We start from the raw sequence: 7,114 nt of genomic DNA, 5'->3' as shown, positions 1-7,114 counted from the left end.
AATTAACTACAACAACGCTACAAGTTCTTACTCATGTACAATAAATAACAAATTGAACATTTTATGAGGAAGGTAAATATAACTGCAACAGAATAGCGAAAGTGTTTGGATGACAGCAAAGTGATACTAACAGGTGTGTACATGCACAAATTTAGTAACATAGAACTAATAGCACTAAGGTCATCCACTATGTATGCCAAAACTGGTGTAAAGACAACTATTGCTACATCTCGCACCGGTGCCCTGCACTGGTGAGCCGATGCAGCAGAAAAAATCAGGGACCCGAACTCCAGAGCACCTAGTTGCTCTGATGCCCAGTTTATTCGTACCATAAAGATTTAGTATTTTACTGCTTGGTTACTCGGATGTGTGGACCAAAGTTGGCTGCACAAACTGCTGAAGCGGTGCCAAATAATTTTCTAATGGCACTGCTGATGAGATGGCAACAATTTTAGATACTAGGTACAAACTGTGACACTATCTTAGGATGCGTTTGGTTGAAGGTGTGGTATGAATGGGTTGGGACCGTGACAGTGTCTGAATCACATCTAACAAATGATTTGTAACAACGAAAGGGGGTCTAACCTTCTCTGCACATGCCAGAAACTTCCTCCCACTGTCCATAGATTCAAATGCAACTAGCTTCACGCATGGAGATTGATGGTGACAACAAGCAGATAGATCTTCAGCCACCCCGCTCCATTCGTTGCCACTGATGGTCCTAGGGAGCTACAAGAGGAGAAATGATTCAAATTGACTACCGGGTAAAAATTCCTCATTCCAAGTCATTGCCCGAGGGAGAGAAGAGAGGCATACATGGGTGGTAAAGAAGTCGTCGCCGGAGGAGGAACCGCTAGAGAGGTCTTTGAAGAAGACTATGGTGACCTCGGCGGTAGGATGCAAGACGGCGAGAGCGAGGAAGCGGCTATAGCTTAGGAAGGAAGGAAGGAGGAAACAGGGGAAATGTGACTTGTGGTCGGGGAGAAAAGGGGGTGGGGAAGGGGCGGGGGTAGATATTTTGGCGGTAGGCCAAAATTTTGGAAATGTGGAGGGAAACTTTGCGTGCAGAGCCGCCGGACCATTCACTTTAAACGATTGTGTGCATCGCAAATGATTCTTCTGCTTTACGCGCATGGGATGAGTTTGATAATTCAAATTTTGGTGGAAATTTCCCCGGGTACATAATTGCATAATTTAACATGGCTTGCTAATTTGGGCACACAAAACATTGCTCTAACAAAAGACCAGCATTAAAAACAAAGCCTAAGTATGCATAAGTTTAACAAATCCGCAGTCGCGCCGGCCTATGCATCGTCGGTGTGAGATGAGACGTCGATGACTTGTCCTAGCGACATGCCGAAGTTGGTGGACTCCGCGTCCCCCCTGCTGAAGTCGACCGCGTCCTCGTCCTCATCCTCATCCTCAGCGGCGCCCTCAAGGTTGTAGTACCCGTAGTAGTGGATGCGCTAGAGCTCGCGTTGGTACTCCACTGCCGATTCCTCGACGGACTGACTCTTCTCTACCTCGACCTCGGCCACGCGCAACTCCTCCCGGCGCTCCTTGATCTCCGCCTCCTCCTGCATGTCTAGCTCCCGCTCGGGTACCTCATGAGGAAGCAAGTGCTCCATGGCCAGCATCGCCTTTCCGGACATGGGTTGCATGCTGGAGTCCGAGGTGGCCTAGAATATCTTGGTGTGTGCATCCTTGATCTTGGCATGGATGGCCTTGACCCGGGCCAGGGCGACATCGGCAGCACGGATGGCAACTCGAGCGCTCTCGGTGTTTGCAGCCGCCGTCGCAGCAGCTACTGCAGCCGTCTCAGCTGCTGAAGCTGCCCTGTCCGCTGCCGCAGACGCCCTCTCGGCGGAAGCGGCCGCGCTCAATGCGGATGCGGCAACACTCTCGGCGTAGGCGTCCGTGCTCTCGGTGCAGGAGGCAGCGCACGAGGGGACGCGACCATCGTACATGCCTTCACGGGGCGTTTCCATGGCGTCATCTTTGCAAGAAGGGGGGTGCCGAAATGGGGATCGGGATTCGTGGATTCGGGGGTAATGACCCACAAGTATAGGGGATCTATCGTAGTCCTTTCGATAAGTAAGAGTGTCGAACCCAATGAGGAGCAGAAGGAAAAGATAAGCGGTTTTCAGCAAGGTATTCTCTGCAAGCACTAAAATTATAGGTAACAGATAGTTTTGTAATAAGATAATTTGTAACGAGCAACAAGTAACAAAAGTAGATAACATCACCAGGCATACCTGCAAGCTTAAATAATCCACAAACTTCATCAACATATATTAGGTGCTCATCAGGATGTAATGTTCCATCTCCTGAAAAAGAATTATCTAGCAGTTTTTCTATCATACCCGAAGGAATTTCAAAGTAGATATTTTCATTTTCATTTTCAGTAGGTTCAGTAGGTTGAGGAGCAACTCTTTGCTCTACTGGTCGAGGTGAAGATACCCCGAACAAGCCCCTCAAAGGATTACTTTCCATAGTAACAAGTAAAAGTAAATTTCAGCACACTATATAAATTTTTCCTTACCAAATTCCACCTACCAAAGGCGCTTCAGTCCCCGGCAACAGCGCCAGAAAAGAGTCTTGATGACCTACAAGTATAGGGGATCTATCGTAGTCCTCTCGATAAGTAAGAGTGTCAAACCCAACGAGGAGCAGAAGGAAATGAGAAGCGATTTTCAGCAAGGTATTCTCTGCAAGCACTGAAATTATAGCTAACAGATAGTTTTGTAATAAGATAATTTGTAACGAGCAACAAGTAACATAAGTAAATAAAGTGCAGCAAGGTGGGACAATCCTTTTTGTAGCAAAGGACAAGCCTGGACAAATTCTTATATAGAGAAAAGCGCTCCCGAGGACACATGGGAATTATCGTCGAGCTAGGTTTCATCACGATCATATGATTCACGTTCAGTACTTTGATAATCTGGTATGTGGGTGGACCGGTGCTTTGGTGTTGTCCTTACTTGGACAAGCATCCCACTTATGATTAACCTCTATTTCAAGCATCGGCAACTACAACAAAAGTATTAAGGTAAACCTAACCATATCATGAAACATATGGATCCAAATCAGCCCCTTACGAAGCAACGCATAAACTAGGGTTTAAGCTTCTGTCACTCTAGCAACCCATCATCTACTTATTATTTCCCAATGCCTTCCTCTAGTCCCAAATAATGGTGAAGTGTCATGTAGTTGGCATTCACATAACACCACTAGAGGAGAGACAACATACATCTCATCAAAATATCGAACGAATACCAAATTCACATGACTACTAATAGCAAGACTTCTCCCATGTCCTTAGGAACAAACGTAACTACTCACAAAGCATATTCATGTTCATAATCAGAGGAGTATTAATATGCATATAGGATCTGAACATATGATCTTCCACCAAATAAACCAACTAGCATCAACTACAAGGAGTAATCAACACTACTAGCAACCCACAGGTACCAATCCCAGACTTAGAGACAAGAATTGGATACAAGAGATGAACTAGGGTTTGAGAGGAGATGGTGCTGGTGAAGATGTTGATGGAGATTGACCCCCTCCCGATGAGAGGATCGTTGGTGATGACGATGGCGATGATTTCCCCCTCTCGAAGGGAAGTTTCCCCGGCAGAACAGCTCCACCAGAGCCCTAGATTGGTTCCGCCAAGGTTCCGCCTCGTGGCGGTGGAGTCTCGTCCCGAAAGCTTGCTTATGATTTTTTCCTCAACGAAAGACTCCATATAGTAGAAGATGGGCATCGGAGGGCCCCTAGGGGGCCCACGAGGCAGGGGGCGCGCCCAGGGGGGTAGGGCGCGCCCCCACCCTCATGGCCAGGGTGTGGCCCCCTCTGGAACTTCTTGCACTCAGTATGTTATATATATTCTGAAAATGACTTCTGTGAAGTTTCAGGACTTTTGGAGCTGTGCAGAATAGGTCTCTAATATTTGCTTCTTTTCCAGCCCAGAATCCCAGCTGTCGGCATTCTCCCTCTTTATGTAAACCTTGCAAGATAAGAGAGAATAGGCATAAGTATTGTGACATAATGTGTAATAACATCCCATAATGCAATAAATGTCGATATAAAAGCATGATGCAAAATGGACGTATCAACTCCCCCAAGCTTAGACCTCGCTTGTCCTCTAGCGAAAGCCGAAATCAAAAAATATGTCCATATTTTTAGAGATAGAGGTGTCGAAAATAAAATACGGACATGAGGGCAGCATTATCATTCTTAGAACAACAACTTATATAATTCTTGTCATATGATCTCTTATGCTAGAGTCACAATTCGATCACAATTTCAAGTATGAATCATAAACTTCATTGAAAACTAACAAACTATAATCTCAGTCGTTGGAGCAATTGCAATTTATCATAACATAGGAAAGAGTCAATATAAGAGCTTTTCAGCAAGTCCACATACTCAACTATCATATAGTCTTTCACAATGCTAACACTCATGCAATACTTATGGGTATGGAGTTTTAATCGGACGCAGAGAAAGATAGGGTCTTATAGTTTTGCCTCCCAACGTTTTACCTCAAGGGTAATGTCAACAATAATAGTTCATGAAAACTCACATCCAATTAGCCATATATACCAGGATCTTTCCAACATGTTGTGCTTACCAAAAGATAAAATGTAAAAAGGAAGGGTGAAGATCACCATGACTCTTATGCAAGGTAGGAGATAAAAGTAAAAGATAGGCCCTTCATAGAGGGAAGCAGAGGTTGTCATGCGCTTTTATGGTTGGATGCACAAAATCTTAATGCGAAAGAATGTCACTTTATATTGCCACTTGTGATATGGACCTTTATTCTGCAGTCCGTCGCTTTTATTTCTTCCGTATCATACGATCGTATAAAGCTTATTTTCTCCTACACTAATAAGTCATACATATTTAGAGGGCAATTTTTATTCCTTGCACTGATGACAACTTACTTGAGGGATATTACTCAATCCATAGGTCAGTATGGTGGACTCTCATGGCAAAACTGGTTTAAGGGTGTTTGGAAGCACAAGTAGTATCTCTACTTGGTGCAAGGAATTTGGCTAGCATGAGGGGGAAAGGCAAGCTCAATCATGTTGGATGATCCATGACAATATAATTTATCTCAGATGTAATAAAACATAACCCATTACGTTGTCTTCCTTGTCCAACGTCAACTCTTTAGCATGTCAAATTTTAATGAGTGCTCACAATCATCAAAGGTGTCCAAGATAGTGTATTTATATGTGAAGACCTCTCTTTCTTTATTACTTCCTATTAATTGCAACGATGACCAAAATTATGTTTGTCAACTCTCAACAACTTTTATTCATCATACTCTTTCTATGTGAGCTCATTACTCTCCATAAGATCCATACGATCTCTTTTATTTATTTTTATTCTTTCTCTTTTATTTTATTCACTCAAGATCATGGAAAAATAATCAAGCCCTTGACTCAACACTAATCTTTATTATATATAGGTCACAGACTCAACACTAATCTTTATTATATATAGCTCACGGACTCGATTACATAGAAGGATCATAAAGCAAAACTCACAACTATATCATACTAAGAACTTTTATTCTACTAGATCAAAATATTATCAAAAGGATCGAACTAAGAAAAATGGTAAAAATAGAAGTGATGGTGATATGATACCGGGGCACTCCCCCAAGCTTGGCAGTTGCCAAGGGGAGTGCCCATACACATGTGGTTATATCTCCCTTTTCGGGGATGGTGATGTGATATTCTTGGCGCTGATGCCCCTCAGGATACGACTCTCCTCCTCGAGCTTATTGACTTGCTACTTGAGGTCCATTATTTCCTTTCGAAGTTTTCCTGTAACAGCCAAAGCTCCCTGCACCCAAGGGTGTTGCATAGCTGCGGGAGAACAAGTGACACTCTTTTTCATATTCTCATAAGAAAGAAATCTAACATTGGAAGGGATAACCGAGTTTGGGATAGCCGAGCTCTGCAATTCCCTCATTGTGAATCCAGCTCGGAAGCGAGAAGTGACTTCTTGATCCTCCTCCATGGCATCTATCCTCTTCAAATCAGCCTCCATCTTTTCCTTCGTTGATGGCCCAAAGTGGTCAATATTGTTGTTTGTTATTGATCTCGGTGCCGGATGAGACACCCGGCTCTCCCCGACTGACTCTTGCGAAGACATCTTGCTCTAATCTGCAGCAGCAATAGCTCGAAACAAAGACAAGAGATTTTTGCGTGATACGGTAGTCAAAACCTTCAGGAGATTATATATTGAATTTTTACCGACCAAAAGAAGTATCGTGCAAGAAAATGGAGTCCGGAGAGCACACGGGGTGCCCACGAGGCAGGGGGCGCGCCCAGGGGGTAGGGCGCGCCCTCCACCCTCGTGGATCCCTCGTGTCCTTCCCAGACTACTTCTTATTTTTCTATTTTTCTAAATATTCCAAAATGGAGAAAATTGCCATTAGAACTGTTTTGGAGTCGGTTTACATATCGTACCACATACATATTCCTTTTTGGAGTCTAAAACGTTCAGGAAAGTGTCCCTTTTGTATTCCTCCGGGGTTGCAGTTTCAATAACATTGATTTCAACATTTATAGGATTACTTGAGATATAATGTTTGATTCTTTGACCGTTTACCACCTTCGGATTTGTGCCTTCGCAGTTGTTGATTTTTATGGCACCAGAACGATAGACCTCCTCAATAACGTAACGACCTTCCCATTTAGAGAGAAGCTTTCCTGCAAAAAATCTTAAACGAGAGTTGTATAGCAATACATAATCACCTACATTAAACTCACGCTTTTGTATCCTTTTGTCATGCCATCTTTTAACCTTTTCTTTAAACAATTTGGCATTCTCATAGGCTTGGGTTCTCCATTCATCAAGTGAGCTAATGTCAAATAACCTTTTCTCACCGGCAAGTTTTAAATCATAATTGAGCTCTTTAATAGCCCAATAAGCCTTATGTTCTAGTTCGAGAGGTAAGTGACATGCTTTTCCATAAACCATTTTATACGGAGACATACCCATAGGATTTTTATATGCAGTTCTATAGGTCCAAAATGCATCATCAAGTTTCTTGGACCAATTCTTTCTAGATCTATAACAGTCTTTTGCA

Source organism: Triticum dicoccoides, chromosome 1A (genome assembly GCF_002162155.2).
Source record: "Triticum dicoccoides isolate Atlit2015 ecotype Zavitan chromosome 1A, WEW_v2.0, whole genome shotgun sequence".
NCBI classification, from domain to species: Eukaryota; Viridiplantae; Streptophyta; class Magnoliopsida; order Poales; family Poaceae; genus Triticum; species Triticum dicoccoides.
Note: the sequence above shows the minus strand (reverse complement) of the source record.